Source organism: Vanessa tameamea, chromosome 9 (genome assembly GCF_037043105.1).
Source record: "Vanessa tameamea isolate UH-Manoa-2023 chromosome 9, ilVanTame1 primary haplotype, whole genome shotgun sequence".
Classification (NCBI taxonomy): Eukaryota; Metazoa; Arthropoda; class Insecta; order Lepidoptera; family Nymphalidae; genus Vanessa; species Vanessa tameamea.
The window spans coordinates 3,660,751-3,683,148 of record NC_087317.1 but is presented as its reverse complement, the minus strand read 5'-3'; the positions used below and the strand labels follow the sequence as shown (position 1 = coordinate 3,683,148).

The 22,398-nt window shown below is 31.9% G+C and overlaps 1 protein-coding gene and 1 long non-coding RNA gene across 2 annotated transcripts in view; both read left to right on the top strand.

Annotated features, from left to right (window-relative positions):
• LOC113394185 (caskin-1) overlaps positions 1-22,398 on the top strand; it is a 245,275-nt gene that overhangs the window by 27,740 nt on the left and 195,137 nt on the right. The window lies entirely within an intron of this gene.
• Positions 17,670-22,398, top strand: part of LOC135193411 (uncharacterized) — a 31,146-nt gene continuing 26,417 nt past the window's right edge. Inside the window, exon 1 of the long non-coding RNA XR_010309220.1 lies at positions 17,670-17,828. This is a non-coding gene — a long non-coding RNA (uncharacterized LOC135193411). The remainder of the gene's footprint in view (positions 17,829-22,398) is intronic.

Below are 22,398 nucleotides of genomic sequence, written 5' to 3'. Positions count from 1 at the left end.
CACGACAATTAGTTTGAATTGTTTGTTTTTTTTTCTAGTTTATTTTTCGAACACATGTGGATACAAATATATTCGTCTAAAATATTAAGAAATTTTAGCGCTTAGTACTGATGGTTAGTCCCCTCATTTTATTTTTTAATTATACGATTTTATGTATTGTATTTATTTAAAATTACAATTACTTTTTATTGGTGGAGGTCAAGTTACCTTACCAAAATTTAATTAAACCCATTAATAATTTAGATATATTGCCATATATCTAGCGACTGGAATCCTTGCAGATCAAACCCGAAGTCAAGCCGATAAAAAATTCTATCGAGAATTTTTCAGAAACAGCCCGGAGTCTGGAATTTAGATTTATGTACACTCCCGTGCCTCGAAAAGCACGTCAAGCGGTTGGGCCTGTGCCTTACTCTTGCGGTTGTGGCGGATTTTCCTCTACGCAGGAGATAATTTTCTTCTAATTGGATTATAAGAGTGAGGTAATCTCCTGCGTAGTTCGCAAGTCTCCCTTAAGATTGGTCATTGGTCGGGACATCATCATTAATAACGCCCAAATACGCCGCTTTGTATATCTTCAATTTAAAATAGACAACAGAAGTATTGGTTTTTATAGGGCATTTAAAAATACGAGTAGATTGAGTAAGAATTCTAGTTATATTTTATTTATTATGAAAACAGCGGACACGTTATATTGCAATCTCTTTTTATGTAAAAGTGTTGTCACTTAGAAACAAAAGTATTAAAATTAATGTTCACCTTTGATATTTATAATTTAATAAGAGTGATGAAATTTATGCAGATTCAATACATTTTATAAACGTTATTGCAATCAATTTGTTAAATGAATACATTTTGAATAAAAAAAGATAAGCAATTTGTAATTAAAATGTAATCGAGTTAATTGTAAAATTAGGCATGTTTCCTTAACATACGTACGCCATAGAAGTTAACGTGTAGTACGGCGCTAATAGACTCATTGTAACACAACTAAATTGTGAGAACGAATGAAATGAGGTTACACGATCCACATTATTTACACACAATTTAGTCGTGTTATGATTACGTAGAATACTATTTTGGACACCTTAACGTGGCAAAATAAGTTGTAAAGATTGTTCTGTGATATATTTATTATATAGTTAAATACGTTTTATAAAATAATCATTGTGGTAATGCTTTGGGTCATCAGTTAGTAAACATCGGCAAACAACGAAATGATTTGAAGTGAATTTACGATGTTCATTTTGAATGAGCTAAAGTAATTTCGAACAAAGGGTGCATCCGCCTACTGGATTCTGTACTAGCTTTTACTAATTCCTTGATTTTTTTTTAAACAAACGACTTGACTTCCTTTTCAGTGTACAGGACGATAAAAAAGTACAAACATGTTTGATTGTCACGTCACAGAGCCTTAAACTATGATGCAATTTTTATAAAGGCCAGTTCACACGTATTTCCTTGGTGATATGTTTAATTCAAATCACACATCTAGCCGCGAGAGAGCGCCACGTCTGACTGGAATGCTAACACCGTTTTGGTAAAGCTCTCTTGATAATATGAAGGGACGATCGGTGAAGAGAATACGAATGATGCTCCATAATAATAATATAACTTTTCTTAATTTATTTGATCGCTTCGAATTAATTTTACAAGATAATGTACTTTCTGTGTTTGTATTGAGTTAAGTTAAGTGTATGTAAGTATGTCACAACTTATTTACAGCCTCGTTACAATTTTTATTTTGACGAAATAGTAAAAAAAAATGTTAAGGAACATTTATGTACCGATGAAAATGAAAAACTAACATAAAATACAATTCTAAAACCATATAAATAAACTCTTCTTCGCCGTTTTTACTCGTTCTTAATTGATTGTAATTATTTAAAAAAAAATCGAAGGTTAAATTAAGAATTGTCACTCAAAAATATTTGTTTAAAAAAAATATTTGACATTTAGATGCAGTTTCATATTGTTACAAAATCATTGTATTTGTCACCGCCGTGCACTTGTATAGCCTATTCCAACTCCAAGGAGGAGTGAAGCAAAGCAAAGCAAAAAATAAGACTTCGACATTGAACTGACGCGATATCATTGATCGAGATCTTGAATAAGCTATGATAGTGATTATGGATTCGCAAAAAAATTGCGTTTTTAATGTTTGCGTTTTTCGGAATTGTGGTAATAAAATTAAAGTTGATTTAAGTAGGAACGTGGGAGTTTTGTAATACAAATATATCTAAAGAAATATTATCAAGAACTGTATGTAGCGTGCAAAATATCAGATTTTTTTTTATCATACTTCATTTATTGTTTATTGTTGATTGTTAATCTTTCTTCGATTGGAATAGGGTAAAGATGTATATGTATATTATTTATAAAACCAATAATATAAACATTCCTATGCGATCTATTTGGTGGAAATCAAAAGCTAGACCCAAATGCCATTCATAGTATTTAAATTTGTACATGGTACGAAAAAAAATTTAATCATTCAACTAACATGTCAAAAAAAGTTGTCAAACATTACATACGAGTTAGTTTCTATGACGTTAATCGAAATGTAATTGAAGTGAAACTAAATATAGAACATAAAAAGACATCAATAACATACGTATCACACAAATCATTCGTCACTAATAATCGCAGTTCTGCTTCCAATCACGATCAATTCAATGCGATGAATGGCTCAATTCATTGCATGGCCAAGGAAATAGTTGCGTCTGATCCTCATTAACGATGCTTGATCATTTGATTTGCGTTATACAGCGATAAGTTAACGTCAACTAGTAGATTATTTATCTGATTATTATTACTTTTAGTTGTTAGCTCACTAGGATTTTAATGGTATAAATTTTAAATTATACTTTATTAAATGTTGAATAACATCCTGTATATTGACATCACTATTGATCGTAGGAAAAAATAAAAAAATAATTGCAATAAAATTGTAGTAATGTACCGACCACACACATATTAAATTAAGTCACGTGGGATCCTATTGTATCGAAATCTGAAACTGATTTCGGCCATTTCGGTTATTGCCAACGATTACTACCCAACGGAAGCTATATAAGTGCACAAGTTCGCAAACACAGTTGCATTTTTGTTCTTACACTTTCATTATCAAATCGAGAGAGACCCGACACGACATTAGAAACTTTAGCCCCGGACTGTTGCTTTATGTTTTCCTAAAAAGGAGACTGCTTAGACTGCTGCTGATTGTACTTGGATTTCTTGAAAGAAAACCTTTAAATTTGGCCTGGAAATGGGCTTAAAGGGTCGTGTTCTGCAACTTTACAAGCTAGCCACTACGTATGTATTCTCCATCACTATGTATTCTCTAATTCAATAACGAAGAATCTGGAAGTGGAGTTGTATTTCACAATTACGTTATAGATCGAGAAACATATATTTAATGGAGTAATTTGGAATCTTTCCGTATATAAATATATGATAAACTATCCTAAATTGATTTGTTACATAATCTTTTAAAGACGTCTGTTGGCAGCCATGACACATTTCGATGCCCGCATTCGTCAATTAACGCCCAATAAAACATCGATAACTGTTACGTATCTCTAACATTATTGGTAACAGTAGGAATGAAACAGATAACCTACTTTTACGGCTAGGAGATGCGCCTACGCAATTATACAATTCACTATTCGTGAACAATATTGAAAGAATAATTATGTGTGACCCATTCATAGGACGTGAGCTTTTCACAAGTCTCTGCTTTCTAACTCTTGTTAAGATTTGATTGTCATAAAATCAAATGATATGGTAATTTTATGAACCGCTAACTCACCGCGACGTTGAAATTAATAGGTGCTGACTATATAGTATTTATTGGCGCCACAAATAATGAGTCTATTATTTTTTTTTATTTAAAGTATATAGATACACTGGCAGATAGCGTACCTGGTGATAAGTGGTTTTCCCTAGATATTGGCACTGTAAGAAATATGAAACATTCCTTAAATATGTAAACAGCACCAACCTTGGGAACTATGATGTTATATCTCTTGTGTCTGTAGTTACACTGGCTCACTTAACCTTTAAACCGTACACAAAAATAGGTAGTATTGCTATTTGATGATGAGCAAGTAGTACCTACCCAGGCGGGCTTGCATGCAGTCCTACCATAAAGTAGCCGGTAAGTAGTATATAGCCCTACCACCAAGTTTAGAGTATACATATATGTTTGTCCCTTAGGATATCCCAAGTTACGAAGATTCTTAAAATTCAGTTATTTATTGACATTTGTCAAATTTGTACAAAAAAATGAAACGCCTTGATTTTAAAGTTAGTAAAATTGCATTAAAAACCAATTGGAAATTGAATTTATGTTTGTTGACGCCGATTTAAGGCAATTCGATTTATTTCAATGCTCCCTTTATTTAGTTAAATGAGGGTAGTTGTTAAAACTATTTACTGAGTCGTGGCTACGGTCAGACAGCCCGAAGTTTCTTGCGGTCCGACTGTACCAGCGTTATTAACTTTAGTTTTGATCGTTAGTTGGCTTTTACTCTTCGTAGGGTTATGTTATGAATTATTCATAAGTCGATAAAGGTATAGCGCCATAGTTGGATCAGTTTTTTAAGGGGCAACTTCGATTCACTCGCAATTATTAAATACAAACGTTATCTCGATGAGATATACGAATATAATATTAACACCTACATATCTACAAATATTTTAAAAAATATGTTGAATGCATATCCTAACCGTTGTTTTCCTTAAACCTTTTCACTTTAAAACAAAAAGAATCACTCATTTTATACACAGAAAATTGAAAAAGTATGAAAATTACAATTTTTCTAACAAAAGGAAACTTAATTACGCAGTTCCTATTCGGAACTGTAGTCCTTTTTTTCATCTGAAAATATTACAATAGCGAACACCGAAAGCGCGTCTAAAAAGTACAATCAACACGACCCGTTGCATTTACCGAGGCGACAGTAAACGGACGCGATTTTACTACCGCATTCAATTTTACAATTTCAACATAAAAAAACACATTTTACATTCCGTCAGGTTCTATTCAATTGAATTCACTAAAAGTTAGTTCAAGTCGAACTCGGAGAGTTACTCCAACTCGGTGTTCACGTACACGCTGACCGACCTTTACGGTATGATATTGTGTCGTATTCCTTCCTTTTCTTTGTGATTTTTATTTTTAACTTGAATTATAGTTATTTTTATGTAGTTTTATTGAATCTCTATACAATACGTTTACAAGCGACCGTGCTCTTACTTAACTTAATTGCAAAATAAATTTATATTTTTGTTGATTGCTATCGACTGTAAAAAAAAAAACTGTTAATATGCAGTTTTTTTGCATTAAATAACAGAAACAATACAATAAATTAACATCGTTTGAGAAAAATTAAATGACAATGACACAAATATTATCAAAATCTCATTAGAGAATTAAAACAGCAAGAAAAATTAGTTGAAAATTTATTAGAAATTAAAAAAAGATAGAAAGAGACGGCAAGGTCACCTGGTGGGGCTTAACGGCTTTTGCTTACGTGATGATGATAGTTCACTCCACTGTAAGCTGCGTAAAAGAACTTCGTTGTACAACTAACAAGCATGAACGATAAGTTTAAACATAAAATAGTTTGAAGATTGTCTATGAGTACGTGGAACCATTAGTGGGGGAGTTTCACTGTTCAATGTTTGCTCCCTTGGCTCCAACAAGCGCTTCCATCGCGGTCCAATCTCTGCCACGTCTTGCAATTTCGATAGAGCAATTCCTTATTTCAATTCACTCGTAAAAATACTACCACGGGTTCGAGTAATTTAAAAAAACACATGGTTGCAATGTAATATAATTGTATCAGAAGGAAAGGTCAAAGTACAAACACGCTCTGAAAAGATTTTCACTTTCTCGATATCACGAGACTAAAAAACGGATAGCTTGACCTTTGTAAAGTCCAGATGTTCTGGTTACCACTCTTTAGTTTTACATGACCGACTGACAAGCGTAACATTGACATTTGCAAGGGCCGGTACATTTTATCTTATACCAGTGTGAGGTCCAACAGAGGAAACCAATTTAAGGGATTACAATTTATTACGGGCTATTTATACATAAAAGGGCAAAACATTTTTCCGAGTAATAGACTTAAACAAGTAGCTATTTAGGTAGGTACTTAGTAAGCAGTGTACTGGAAAATAGCCTTTATTTACGTAGTGGAACAGAGTAATTAACTTTAACAATTTTTTATTATTTGTTATTTTTGCATTAGGATGAAATGCTTGAAATTACATCGATCGAATTTACATACATTTTTTGTATGATTATTGAAATGAATGTAAGAAACTGAACTAAGGACATGGCAACACACAATCTTAACGTATTAAAAAATATTGTACGAATTTTCAGTTCATATTACTACTAACCTTAGTGAGTAAAAGATTTAAGATAACATTGATTGTATTTAAATAATAATGGATGTTGTGCGATCGAGTCAAATACCAATGTAGTTATTCTATCTACCAATAGATGGCGTTGTGCCTTCTGTTCATTTCAAATCGCGCTGTCAAGATAATCACGGATGTGCTTAAGAAATTTCTTAGTGTATTATTGTTTCAAGTTTAAATATACGAGTTAAGTAAACGTCCTAGATGTCCGAAAATCCACAACAGCGCGATTTTTAAGACATTTTCTGCCTCGCACAACCACTCTGTGGAACCAGCTTTCGCCGACGGTTTTTCCGAACCGATACGACTTGGGAACCTTCAAGAAAAGAGCGTACTCTTTTCTGAAAGGTCGGCAACGCACCTGCAAGCCCCCGATGTTGCAGATGTCCATGGGCGGTGGTAGTCACTTTCCATCAGATGAGCCTCCTGCTCGTTTGCCACCTATGACATAAAAAAAAAAAAAAACGTGTGAGTTTTTCATTTTTAACAGTTAGTTTTAAATTTTTGTAATACTAGGCATATAAGCATAGTTGTTAACTATAAAATTAAAAATAATGTCATAGGAATGTTTAACATATAAATTAAAATACAGAATAATGACAAAGAAAGAGAGTCACATGAACATAAAAATTTATAATATTTATTTATTCGTCGTATTTCTCTAGAAAACTCATTATTTCCTATTCCACACATTTATTTCATCTTCTCATTAACTAAGATATTTTATCGATTACATTCAGAAATGATTTCGTCCATAAAAATGGTAATAATTTTCAATGAAACTCTTTTTTTTAAATCATTCAAACGGTTGACTTGCAGCTTCCAATGATACAAAAAAATATAATGAACCTCACATTATGTATGCAATCATTATACATGAAATAAACTGTCAAACTTTATTATCTATTGAAATATTAAATGAGTTCCTCAAATTACTTAAAGTGTGTTTTTTTAAACATGATAGTCACCTTTGATCAGGTAATTAAAATACGTATGAAAATTGATAGCGTGTTTCTTTTATTTGTCTAATGGCTGTTTATCTGTTAATTTAATCTGTTTTAAGAACTCTGAAAATTAAAATCTTGTCTTTCTCTTAATAAATTGCTTATAATATTATTTTTATCGTACAAAATTTTTAATAAAAGACAATTATCTCCTTAAAATTACTTAAATTACGTATGAACACGAAACATATTTAAATATTGTTTTTAATAAATAAACAAGTCCTTAAAATGTATAATTATAATTTAGTAGACAAAACAGCTTTGAGTAGTTAGTATTAATTTAAATACATATTACGTTTAAATTGAAAATTCAATTATTTGCGGTTTCAACTTAATCCTTTCGATATGTCATTTGGGTTTAATCCGGAACTGTGAAGCTAAAATGTATTTAAAACCAAAATTAATGCACCCTCAATCAAATGAATAATTACTTTGTGGTGTATGTGCGTATTATGTTTATACTAGCTGCTACCCGCGGCTTTGCCCGCGTAGAATAAGAATATATTTACAAATTAACTTAAAATGTTACGTTAATGTAATACCTCTTTGTATACCACATTGGTGTGTATTTCAGCCCTTAGGGTAGAATATCCAGAAACGCTTAAATACTTATCGACTCATATTTAATCAGTGGCAGAAAAATAAAATTTCATGCTTCTAACTTCAAAAATGACTGACTTCCAGACTATCCTATATACGAAATATCTATCCAATATCTCTCCTTAGGCGTAATATATCTAAAAACGCTTAAATGCGAATCAACTCATTTTTAATCGGTAGCCTAAAAATAAAATTTCATGCTTTTAACGTCAAAATGGCGGACTTCCAGACTAACCTGAAAAAACTTTCAACCCTTATTTCACCCCCTTAGTGGTAGAATATCTAGAAACGCTTAAATATGTATCTAGTCATTTTTAATCAGTATCCCAAAAATAAAGTTTGATGTTTCTATCTTAAAAAATGACGGACTTCCATACAAACGTTCAACCCCTATTTCACCCCTTTAGGGGTAGAATTTCCAAAATTCCCTTCTTAGTAGGTGTCATGATATGTTAGTTTATAATTGTACAGCCTATAATATAAGTTTTATGCTTCTAGTTCTAAAAACGACAATACTTTCAACAACTTACAACCCCTTTTCAACCCTTTACAGCACTTTTTCCAAATAAAAAGCCTATGTCCTTTTTCAGGCTCTAGACTATTTGTGTACCAAATTTCATTAACATCGGTCCAGTAGTTTTGGCGTGAAAGCGTGACAGACAGACAGACAGAGTTACTTTCGCATTTATAATATTAGTATGGATTTATAAAATTTTACTGAAATATGTATTTTTATTAAAATTTTCCATGTATCAGATGTAGGTACCTTCGGCGTACCTATACTATTGTCATTAAAATAGTTTTTGATGTGCGTAAAATCTTTTATTCAGAAAGGTAGTAACTTTACTAAAATAGTCTCGACAGCGTCACAATCGAAATTTCAGTATTCATATTATTATTGCCTTCTGTAACTTTACATATTAAATTGCTTAATATATTTTTTATTGTTACAGGTAATTGTGCAGGCGAAGAAGGGTTCTATTTTAAAATAAAAAAAAAGGATTATTTACGTATTTTAAATTAAGGGTTCCACATTGGTATTATATTCTTAAAGTTTTCATCAAAGATATTTCAATAGTCAACTGGGGCGTAAAATCGTTTAGCTAAAGAACTAAACTTCAATAAAAACACACTATAGGTAGTACAAAAGATATAGTATTTCCACAGACAATTGATTGGTCCAGACCAGTAAAAACGGGGTCGAATGAAATCTGTTTCCACATTGCTTAGGACAAACGACTTGTTTCTTTTTATCTACGTTTCGGTCTGAAGAGTTTCATTTCAGCGACCTTTACTTAGAAGATTTTTTGTATTGCTACACTATTGAATATCTTTAGAATTTTCTTCATTTTTTTTTTATAATTCTTATATCTACTATCGATGATATGGATTCGTTCAAGTCAGTTTAAGTGGTATTCTTTCTACCTGTACCTTCATAGCAACACTAAACCCTATTAACAAAGAAAGTATTCCTAAGTTCCGGCTTGAAGTGAGTAAGCCTAGTTGAACATATAAATGAGACTATCATATTAGATCTTATGGTAAACGAAGCCTTGACGTTATAAGAGGTGATTTGTTTTAGTGCAAGTCTATATGGGTGAAGGTAAACACGAAATGTCGGGTTGTACAATTGTTTGTCTGCCTTCCTGAAATAAAAGTATTCCAAAAGAGCGCGTGTAACCCGACACACGTGGCAGAAATGAATTCTACTTCTCGTTCTTTTTGCATGAAAATTACCCATTTGCATGCACAAATGTTACATTTGGAAATGTGACGAAAGTATAGTAGTACTGTTTAAGGAAATTACTTAAACATAAAAGTGCGACGTAATTTTTTACTCCATACATTCTACCTTTAAAACAGCCTGTAAATTTCCCATTGCTAGGCTAAGGCCTTCTCTCCTTTTCACGAGAAGGTTAGGAGTTTATTCCACCACGCTGCTCCAAGGTGGGTTGGTGGATACACATGTCTTAGAATTTCTTTGAAATTAGACATATGCAGGTTTCCTCATGATGTTTTCCTTCACCGCCGACCACGAGATGAATTATAAACACAAATTAAGCACATGAAAATTCAGTGGTGCTTGCCTGAGTTTGAACCCATAATCATCGGTTAAGATGCACGCGTTCTAACTGAGCACTGGGCCATCTCGGCTCATAAATTCTACCGCTAAGCAGAAATACTAAGTAAGGTTTTCCAAGATTCTCAATGTTGGTGGGGCATTGGTAATGTATGGAATATAATTTAAATTTTAATTTATGGAAAATAAATTTAAAAAAGAGCACTATATACTTACTAATTCTAATAATAATATATAAGTATTTTCATATATTGTAATCAAGAGTTTGACACGCCTTAAGCGGTTTTGACAAACAGAGTCGTTAGATGAGGCGCCGCGAATGCGTCTAGCTATAATGATAATCATTAATCATTTTTATTTAGAAATAACACTAAGAAAACAAAGTTGTAAAGTTAAATGTGAAACTCTAGAACCTCTGGTTCTAATACAGTGTAATGAAAATATTACCGACAATTATTTTTTTATTAATCTACTAATACTAATATTATAAATGCGAAAGTAACTATATCTGTCTGTCTATCTTTTTGCTCTTTCACGGCCAAACTACTGAAACAAATGGTATGAAGCGAGTTTTGAACCCCAAGAAAAGACATAGTCTAATTTTTATGCTTAACTCCTGACAACGAAAAGCGAGCGAAGTCGCGAGCGAAAGCTATTTTAATATAAACTATTATGTTACTTACGCAGGAAGGGAATGTACTCGCCTAATGAAATCTGTTCGCCGGTTAAAAGACAATTTTGACAGAAGTTTGTTTAAAATGAATCAACTAAGTTCTAAGTGAAATTGCAAACGGTTTGCAATATACAATTATTTTTAAATTATAACTTAGCTTACTTATTATAAATATGATAAAGTTTGGATGTTTAAATCTGTTGGACACAATCGCTAAAACTTCAAGTCGCATTCGAATGAAACACAACACGCAGGGAGTACTCTCTACGTATTACGTTTCATTGACCTGTAATCGGATACAGAATACATATTTTATTTATTTTGTAATTTATAACTACAAGTAACTTCCAACTACTGAGTTTCTTGCCGGTTCATCTCGGTAGAATCTACATTCCGAAACGGTAGTTAAAGTTTAATACAACTCTCTAAAATTATGATTCAAAAGTGCTTGTAACCCAAATGTATAAAGTATATTTTCATTTGATTTTGATATAAAATAATAAAATTTCTATTCATGCGGTATGGACCACTAGATAACGTCAAAATAGTCCTTATAAATTGATTCGTGATGATCTAAAATTGGGTAAACGATAGAACATCCAAGTTTTAATAGCACTACACATTTAAATTATCCTTTTAAATTAAATATAAGTTTAATATTGACATGGTCGTATCTCAATACATCTCGTTATAATATTTAATGTTATTGGAATGAATAAATAAAAATAATTCACACGGCTTTGCACACTCAGTTAACACGGACCATACAAACACATCGTTATAGCCTTTGCAAATATTTGACATGTTGCATGAGCGGCGACCTAAGTTAGCGCAGGAGTCAGACCACCGCGTGTTATTGTAAAAACTATTACCAACTAGTAGTCGAATAGATATTCATTCATGGAAGAGATTCTTAGCGATGAGACTGCTTTTGTATCGCTATATTCCCTTGTTTTTGTTTTTGGTTGATAGTTGTTTTTAAATATGATGTAGGTACAATGTAGAATATAAGATTTGAGTATTTGATTTCATTATTGTAATTTGTGTGTGTGTTAGAAGGTATTAGAAGGTTACACATAACCGGTTGTGATCAAATTTTGCAAATATTTTTTGTACCGATGACAAAACCAACAAGTAAAATTAATTTTTATTCGTTTTATTACCGAGATTGATTAAAAAAAGAATTTTTGTGTCAATTTAATTTTGTTGCAAAGTTTGTAAGCAATCAAGTCAAACATCAGATCATCAATCTTATATAAATTTTTCCAATTCGTTGAAAAAATGTTCTTGTTACGCGACGAAGGGTCGGTAGTCGTCAAGTCGATAAATGTGTGTCGTCGTCCGGATGCGCGGCCGTGAATTGTGAGACAAATTGAGGATCAGGCCCCGAATCTATGAGTTAAATCGGGGACAAATATCTAAAATATTAGAGCTGTGTGTGTATAATTTATTGAGATTAAATAATTTCTATTTATTATATTGTAGCTTATTTTTAACAGGTGAATAATTTCATAAGTATATGTTTAAATATTTGGTAATGAGACCACTAATTAAGATAAAAGGTATAAATATAGACCGAGTTTCTTTCTTTATATAAGTGACTAGCGACTCGCCCTGGCTTCGCACGAGTATAGTTTATTAATAAAGGAATTTATTTGATATTGATATAATTTATACCATATTGCATTCAGAAATAATGTAGCTTTCAGAGAAATATATCAAGTAAGGTGAGCCCCCACCATACAAATAAGAAAATTTACCTCTTTATAATATGCCTATAACCCATATTCAAAAGCAGTAGTAGTTGGTGTCAGGCAACAGAGAACATGGTAGGCGAGCAAATGGACCACCTGTTAAGTGGTTTACTTCGTCAATACTAACTGGGAGAGTAAAAAGTGTGAAACTTAAGCCATCGTCAATGCTCCACCAATGGATCTAAGATTTTGACAAACCCGTGAAATTAAACGCGAGTGGATAATGAAACGGTTTTGAACAGAGCTTTACCAACCTCGGAACAAACGATTCTACATAAAAATAACTATATAAAAAATAAGAGCCGCGTTCGTAGTTCTTTACTATTTTGTCATATCATCTCATGATCATACGAATAAATTAAAATCAAGTGAGACAAGTTAAAAGTGACCAAGTAGCGAATGTCACGATGACAAATGCGTCAATTGTCTGCCGGATGTCGGGTCAAGCGTGTTAGACAAATCGTGGTCGCGGGTCACTAGCATGATGTTTACTCGGATCTATGTTTATCGTGTTATCGAAGACAGAAATCTTGTTATTCAAAACTGCCCATTAACTCGTGTTTCTATACATAAGTATTTATATCTTCAATATATATATCCTGTAAAATGAAATGAGTAATTTTTTTAGGTATATTTATTTATTTCATGTATGTCAGAAACGGTTCAAACTATTTGTCTCAATTTTTTTTTATTTAAATAATAATTGATTTTTAATTTTTATTTTTATATAGAAGCATCTTCTGAATAAACGCAATTGTTGACAAATTACAAATTTAAATTACATTTTTGTAACTAATAATTATTAATCTCGAGAGAAGCTCGGTCACTCAGGAATATTAATAGTTATTTTATTTATTACAAGTAAATGATAGAAATCCAGTCACATTAAAAAAAACTAAACTGGATCATCAACATAAAAATATTAGATGTATTTTTAAATACTTTATGTTTATGATATTATACTTTTGGTCTATTTGGTTCAAATCCAATGAAATATTGTTCCTAAAATTAGAAATAAATTCATAATTAATTAAACTATCTACCATAGACATGTAGCATAAAAAATACATTACAAACAATGAGTTAATAATAATTGTAAGTAGGTTGTAGGAAGTGCGAAACGCCTTACACGTTTGTGTGTCGAAGCACTTGTTAACCTCAATAAGGGTCGTGAAGTTACATTAAGCTGGTTTCTTTGTGTTCTCACGCATAACACTCTCCCCCTTAATGCGACGCTCGGAGTGTCCCTCTTATCGATACAAATATCTTTATTTTAACTGTGCTGTAACTCAGTTTGACTCATACCAACTCATGAGATACGAACGTGAATGTTATTAATTTATTTTCACTAAAAACTCTTTAAATGAATAATGTTTATAAATGTTTTATTTAAATTGTACCAATTAATTTTCGATTCGCAATTGCTGTTAAGGTTTTATAAAAAATCGAATATAAATTATATACATATTTTTATACAAATGAAGATTCTATGAAGAAAAAAGATAAAAGAAGTTCTATGGCGATATCGTTGCTTATCGAATGTATAGATAGAAATGTCATATTTTCATTATCGCCTGTATGGGGTTGAGTAATTCACATCTTGTCCAGGATGTGACGGATGAGGGGGCGACGTTCACACAATTACGAATGATGTCGAGCCTGGCTATTGGGTTAGTATTGGCTGTGACATGTCTGATAGAATATTAACCGATATAACGATGTCCAATTGAGTTGCAACGTTATATATTATCTTTATTTGCAAATATTTCATGTAAACAATCCGACTAGATAATTATAAGGCGTCTGTATACTAGTGCAACCAAATAATAAGCTTGTATATATAAAAATATTTTGTCTGTGCTGTTATTAAACATTATTTAATAAATTTTCTTCAGAGACTATTATCGATGGAACTGTACCAATATGTTAAATATCAACTCGGTCAGGTTAGAAGTGATTCTAATTCGACTTGCAAGATTTGACGTAAACAAACAAACATTGCAAATTAAATAAATGCTGTAAAATGCCTGCAATGACAATAAATAACTCATTGTTGGCAAAGAAAGGACATGCCAAAAATAATAATATTAATTAATTTATAATTTGGATAAAAATTAAAATCTTTATTTGTTAAAAATATAATACCATTTGCTTTTCTAATTTTAAGATACACTGCCAGTTACGATTTTACTTTATTAGTAAATTTTTGGTATGAGGTCTGTACGTCTATTGTATTATGACTAAAGTGTTCCAACGTTGTACTCGCCATGTAATGCATTTCGCTCTATTGAGTCCACATAAATAAACCCGTATCACTCAACAGGCGACTAGTGCGTAATTGATCCCTTTATTCCACTCTAAATTTACTCGAAAACAAATAGACTTAAACGACACGGAAGTTTTTAATGAAATGTATGTCAAATTCACTAGATAATAGGGTTGGTTTTAAAATAACTGTCAAATACCGCAATAACCGCGAGCTTCTCTGATCGATCTTAAGATTCCTCTTACCCTGTTATTCAATATTAAATACAGTATCCTGAAACCTTTATTCCCTGGGAAAACTCCAAATTGTAAAAGGTTTTAGAAGACTTTTCCGTGAAATAATTACGACGTACTTATGTACTTTGAAATATATATTTAAAGTAATAAAACTTGATACATATCACTGATCACATCATTGTCTATTTGTACCAGGAAATTGAACTGTCCAGATGGCATCGGAATCTTAAAATATAAATCAAGATCGTCTGCTCTTCGATCAGACTTCAGCTCATTATCATAAATGCCAAAGCAACCCCGTGTGAAATTATAAAATTACTATATAAATGTAAAAATTTGAAGATTTGACAGTTGTTTCAGACATTAGGTCATAAAGACGATTTTATTAATTTTGGAAAAAAATAGAATTACTATTATTAAATTGTAAATTATTGAATAAAATAAGAAACTTTATTAAAACTTAACTAATAATAGTTGTAATCATTTTTCACAAAACATTTTTAATTATTATATTTTAATTTGTTTGGCACCAAGTTACAAAATAAATTAATATCCTCGTTGGTCTAGTGGCAGTAGATATATAAATAAAAAAAAAACAGAAAGATTTGTTGAGTTTTATTTTCGAAAAATTGTCTGAAACAACCCGGACAAGTTGGAAGTGTGTACACTCCTGTGCTTTAGGAAATAGAGATTGCACCTGTGTTTGTGCAATTGTGCACATATAGTGCATTCTGCATGTTTTGCGTAGTTGGCTAGTTTCTTTAAGATTAACAGCTGTGGCTGTGTGAACACAACATCATCATAAAATAAGTAACAAGAACATTTATTGATAAGGCGTATTATTAACTTGAAGTCATATTCACGTTAAAGTTTATTCAATGTATATATGACTTTGATATTTCATTTGAGAAGAATATTCTAGATAACTTACTGTACGTTTGAATAGTATCTTACTTAAGAGTATCTTTACATATAACACTCGATACAGTCGTATTGTTACATAGTAAGGTGTTAACTAGGGTACAGTTATAAAGTATGTATCGTTATATGATTTCATTCGAAATATTCGTATTTGAATAGAGAGGGTGTGAAGAAATAAATCTATCATGTAAGCTTATCTTATTCACAATTATGTGTTAATGCAGCTATTATTCGATATACCGTTGCCGCTCGCAAATGGCTTCTATGTTTTATGTTTATGGTTAAATGTTTCGAATAACAAAATGAACATAAAATTTCGTATTTCGAAACTGTGCTGGTGATTTTATTTTATATAAATAGTTTCGAGTGAAAGTATGATTTCTTCTCTTGTTATTTTTCTAGTAACTTATTCGTTCAAGATGATCGGAATTGATCAATTTCTTCGTCCTTTATTGAATTTGAATTAAATGAAATCGTTTTACTATTATATAGATTTGTAATCATATATAAGGAAACTAAAGGCCAGAATGTTCTGTTTTTATAATTTTAACGAAATTCTCTGTAAATTTTGAACTGCCAGAAATCGTGACGTAAGGAAAAACCACTATGCCTTCTCCAGACGACGTTTCCTTCTTCTACTCTTTCTTTCATATATAATTATTAAAGTTATTTCTTGTAGTTGTTTTAATGCAATAAGAATTTTATTTCGTGTAATTTATTTATTCTCAAACATTTTTAATTTATTGAATGTGTTATTTAATACATAATATATACCAAAACAAATACGGGTTTTTCCACGACTAATCTCTTTTTTCCAAGTATATATGTACAAAAAATACGTTTATATTTATCTAAGCAACCGTTTTTTTTTTCGGCGTTTTATCTAAAACCAATATGAAATATTATAAATGGTTCGTCGAACTCGCGTCTCATCTTTTGTATAGCGTAAGAACTTTTTTATTTGACAAGGTCAGTCGTAGAATGTATATCAATAATACTGTCAAAAAATGTATTTTATTTATAATATGTATCCAATATCAATTTATATAAAAGCATACATTTTTCATAAAGTATTTTTTTTTCTAAAGTGTATTCTATATCTTTATAAAACGATAGAAAAACTAAGTCAATACACGTCATTTTAAATCATCAGTAAAGTTTCAACGATTTTTTTTTATAAAAATCAATAAGAAAACCATAGTTTTACCTTATTATTTAAATTATAATATGCATTATTTTGCTGCACTCTGTACCGACGTGATTATTATAACAATGCAGGGTAACATCCAGAAATGGAAGTCGTCACACTTCCGACTCCATTACGTATTCAAGTCGTTCGCAAACTATTTATGAGGGCTGTTACAACACGACATGTTATTATAATTTAGTATCAACTAAAATATTACCTGGTTTCTAGTTGGTTTTAAATTAAACAAGAAGATACAGACTTTGCTGCGATTAATGTTACCAAGTTTTATGAATTGTCTATTGCTAAATTAATTGCCCGTGTACTCAATCTAATGATTATATAGGAATGGCTATCAAAATTTCGTTTTTATGTAATAGGTAGGCGGACTGTAAAATGGTCAACCTGATGTTTAGTGCGTTCGACAACGCCCTTAGACATTAACGCCAAATCTCTAACCGGTGCTAGCTCCACTTAATATACATTAATAGTATAATACTGACGACCTCCGTGGTCGAATAGTGTGTACATCGGTTTTCATGGGTACGTCACTCCGAGGTCCCGGGTTCGATTCCCGGCCGAGTCGATGTAGAAAAAGTTCATTAGTTTTCTATATTGTCTTGGGTCTGGGTGTATGTGGTACCGTCGTTACTTCTGACTTTCCATAACACAAGTGCTTTAGCTACTCACATTGGGATCAGAGTAATGTATGTGATGTTGTCCAATATTTATTTATTATTATTAAATAATGATTCATAAGTGCAAAATCATATTTTTACTATGTCATATTTTTTATGATGTAGGATCACCATATGTTCAGAGACCATATTTTGTTAATCGTCGATATCGCCTTGTCTTATTCCGCTATGTGAAAACTATTTTCCGTTTTACTGTGCGCTTTAATTGACGTCAGTCAATCTCTAAAAAAAAAACAAGCTGCGCAAAATACGTCTATACTAATATTGCAATAAATGCATATGTCTGTTACTAGCTAGGTAAAGTTCTATAGATGCAGCTAGTATAGTACCTATATGAGTGTCTTCGTAAATACAGATGCAATGTTTATACTCTCTCAAATGGTCTGATGATACGGCAATGTGTACGACCGAAGAGAATAGAGCATATCAAGAAGATCATAAAGACTCCACATCCTTTTCTATGCTATGTTAGCTAATCACTTGACTAACGAAGCAGCAAAATATTAATAGATCAGTCTAGATTCTTAATTGAGACTATAAATTAACAACTTTTACTTCATAACGGCCATTCCATTCAAGATTATATTTGCCTGTATATCGCAATTAAGTTTTACCAGTTTTTTTTAACTGCTCGATAATTACATACCAAACTTACAATGTTGTACTCGTAAACACAACATACATAGTTGTACTTAAAATCTAACTTACCTGGACCACTTATATATAATCTTAAACTATGTATTAACTTATAAAATGTAGTTTAAACAACGGATGTGTATAACAGCTTACTCCTTGCAGATGTTAGAAAATGGTAGACATGACAAGAAACAATAAAAACATGCTTTCGTGTTTATTTCTCAGATAATACGCCTGCTGTGTGGATTTGGTATTCACAGACAAACGAATTGAGAGTGTAATGGAAATTTTACAACTTATTTTTTATAGTCTGTTGTTCTTTTCAAAGGTAAGTTAGTTTGGCTATAGTATAACAGTTATCTCCTCGTTGGCATTTCAAACAAAATCTAGACATTCTATTTTTAAATTAATTTTTGGACACCAGTTGACAACGAAATATCTCAACTCATAGTAAATTATCACCTTCACGCTGGAAAAGTACAAAAAGTAAAAATTACTTCTTACATAGTCACTGCGACGCCAGGCATGATATGTTGAGTCCCCTGTAATTACACTGGCTCACTCATTCTTCAAACCGGAACGCCTATTACTAGTATTGAAGTTTAGCGGTAGAGTAAATGATACCAACTCTAACAATAAAACTCAATCTGCTTACAAAAATATCGTAAATGAGGTAAAATATTACTAATAAATCGTAAAATTTGACATATTGTTATATTGCCATCGACCGTTAAACTGTCTATTCCAACTATCGCCTGTTCAATACGCGGAACGGACGGAATACGGAACATGGCGGCGTTCCGATACGACCAACAGCTATACGTGCGTTACGAGGCGCATACTTTGCCAAATCTCAGTAGTTTATTGTTAAAAAATTATAATAACTATTTACTATCGCGATCAGAGGCTTAAATCTAAGACCTAAGAATCTGCAGTATCATTAGCTAGGCTCTATATATATTCGACCACGCATCTGCAAGCCCCCCAGTGTTGCAGATGTCCATGGGTGGGGTCGCTTTACATCAGGTGAACTTCCTGTTTGTTTGCCACCTACATCATATAAAAAGCCTTCATTTGAGTCAATGAAAAAAAATATATACAAACGAATAATAAAATAGTTGTATAGTAAACAGAATACTAAATTCTATAAAAATAATTTTATAGAAATATTTTATCTTCATATTGGCTACGTATAAAGATACCGTAAGTGCCTATTGAGACTACCTATTCAGATTTACACCATTAGTGAAATATAAAACATTCTCTCATGGTACAATTCTAAATACGTCAATCAAAACCCGCTTTCTTATCTCAATACCATATATTTGCATAGAACAGCGCGTAATTGTAACAAATTATGACACTCCGAGTAGTTAGTCGATCACACGCGGAGTCACGAGCTGTCACTTACACATCTCGACGATTCCGAGTGGCGATATATTTTTACTACACTCTTTACGTTGGTTTAAGTTATAAGCATTAAAGTTTAAGGATCGAGGTCTGGGTGTTAGTGGTACCGTCGTTACTTCTGATTTCCATAACACAAGTGCTTTAGCTACTTACATTGAGATCAGAGTAATGTATGTGATGTTGTCCAATATTTATTATTAGATATTACATAACTATATATATGGATACGCATATTTATACTAAGATAGCCGGTAAATGTCTTACCATGGTATATGGGTTGACATTAGAATTTCATCAGACACATGTAGGCTTCCTTACGATGTTTTCCTTCAATGTCGAGTCAGGGAATAATTTAATAATTAATATACTGGCAAAATAAAATATATTAGTTTAAATATATTCTTAAAATATTTTATTGTTTTTATTTATAAAACTTTTAAATCGCTTAAGGTTAAACCTTGCGCCACACGTCGTATCGGGGGAAGCAAGGATAATTTGCGATTTGCGCCGCGCCACGCTTTCACCGGGATGGCACACATCGTTCGATGCAACTTTCATAATTCACATAGAAATTTCCTTAAACATCTACAAAAAGGTGTCTCGGAGATATAGTGTTTTTGCAATTTTATTGGGTAACGAAATTAAATCGATATTAAACAAAATACGTTATATTTATTAAAGCTAAATATAATTTAAATGTATTTTTGCGTAAGATTTTAATGCTGTTAAATTGTTACGGTTCATTAATTTATGTAAGTGAATATTAATTAAAAAAAAACTGCTTATTGATTATTCGATAAAATATCTAAAAAAAGAAATTACATTAACATGAAATTTGTACTTGATTTAAGAAAGTGATACTTCTTGAACGTTTGCAATAAACATTTCTGATTTGTTGTAAGATCTAATTTTTTCTATTAAATTATTTAAAGCCCGTTTGGGTAGGTACCACCCACTCATCAGATATTCTACCGCCAAACAACAGTACTCAGTATTGTTGTGTTCCGGTTTGAAGGGTGAGTGAGCCAGTGTAACTACAGGCACAAGGGGCATATCATCTTAGTTCCCAAGGTTGGTGGCGCATTGGCGATGTAAGGAATGGTTAATATTTCTTACAGCGCCATTGTCTATGAGCGGTGGTGACCACTTACCATCAGGTGGCCCATACGCTCGTAGACCAACCTATACCATAACATTTTTTATGGTCTATAATATTATAATTATTTAAATAGTAACGTTGCGGAGTTACACTTGCTCTTATTTTAATCTATTGTCGTGTCACGTGGCAAGCATAAATTTCATGTGCTTGTTTGATTAGAGAAATCAATGTTTCACTAATCACTAGCGAAACCTTTATAAGTGTTCAATGTTTGGTGAAAGCAAAATAGATTTAACATTTAAAAGTGACTTTATATTGAAACGATATAGAAAAAAAACTTTCAAACACTATTCGTTTAATTCACGATTAATAAGTACAAAGGGTTTCTTTAGAAAGTAACGATAGCTATTATGGTATTAAACTCACTTACAACTTTTACTATATAAGGGCTCCTGTCCGTTAGCGACGTAATATTTTAATAACCAATTATTATGGCGTCGGTACACTTTGAGATATTCAATTTCGGTAATTTTAAGTAAGGCTAATTAAAATTACGTAAAATCATTTTTGAGGTACAACGCAATAATTTTAATTTAGCTTTATATTGTATTGTATCAAGTTACTTGTATTGCATATGCATATAAAGACCATATACATTTTTCAATATTTACTTGTCAATGCATCAAATTCTTGATTTTTCTTGCTTAATACTAACATGACAAAACGTATGTGCTTTGAAGTGATAACGCGTGTGCGGTGTTCTAATGTTAGAAGTGAAACTCTAAAATGTTTCATAGCGAAATACATTGCATAAAAATTTGACCTTGAAACTTACTCGTAAAAAATAGGCAGCTGTTGCTTGTGGACTATCGGTATTATTCACTTATAAATCTAATATTATAGCTGTAATGTAATGTGAGTTCCAAACAGCGCGAACGAGATTGTATATAGTTTTCGCGCCTGTTCACGCAGTTGTCGCATATTCGCACCTTGTTCCCCGCTCCGATTTGATATTTATTGGTAGTTAATGTTAGTGGGCCACGAAACTAGCGAACGCAAACGTATCCACACTTTTAACGTGAAAACATTAGTGGTATTTTTTTGGTTTACATTTTATTAAGCTAGAGCAAATATTTTAGTGACCATGTTTGTTAGGTGTGAACTAAACTTGATTGCGAATGTAGGGGAACTTGTTTGTCACGCTGCCTTCTCAGCAACGCACGCTGCCTTCACGCAATTGTCTAGAGCTCGCTTTAAATAGTTTATAAAAAAACAATTTTATTTTTAAAAAGAGCCAAATTTTAACAGGGGACAAAATATTACAAGGTCTGCTGTTATAGGAGATTTGTATTTTATATTTTCATTATTGTGCTATTCACAGCATTCTATCGACGCATCGA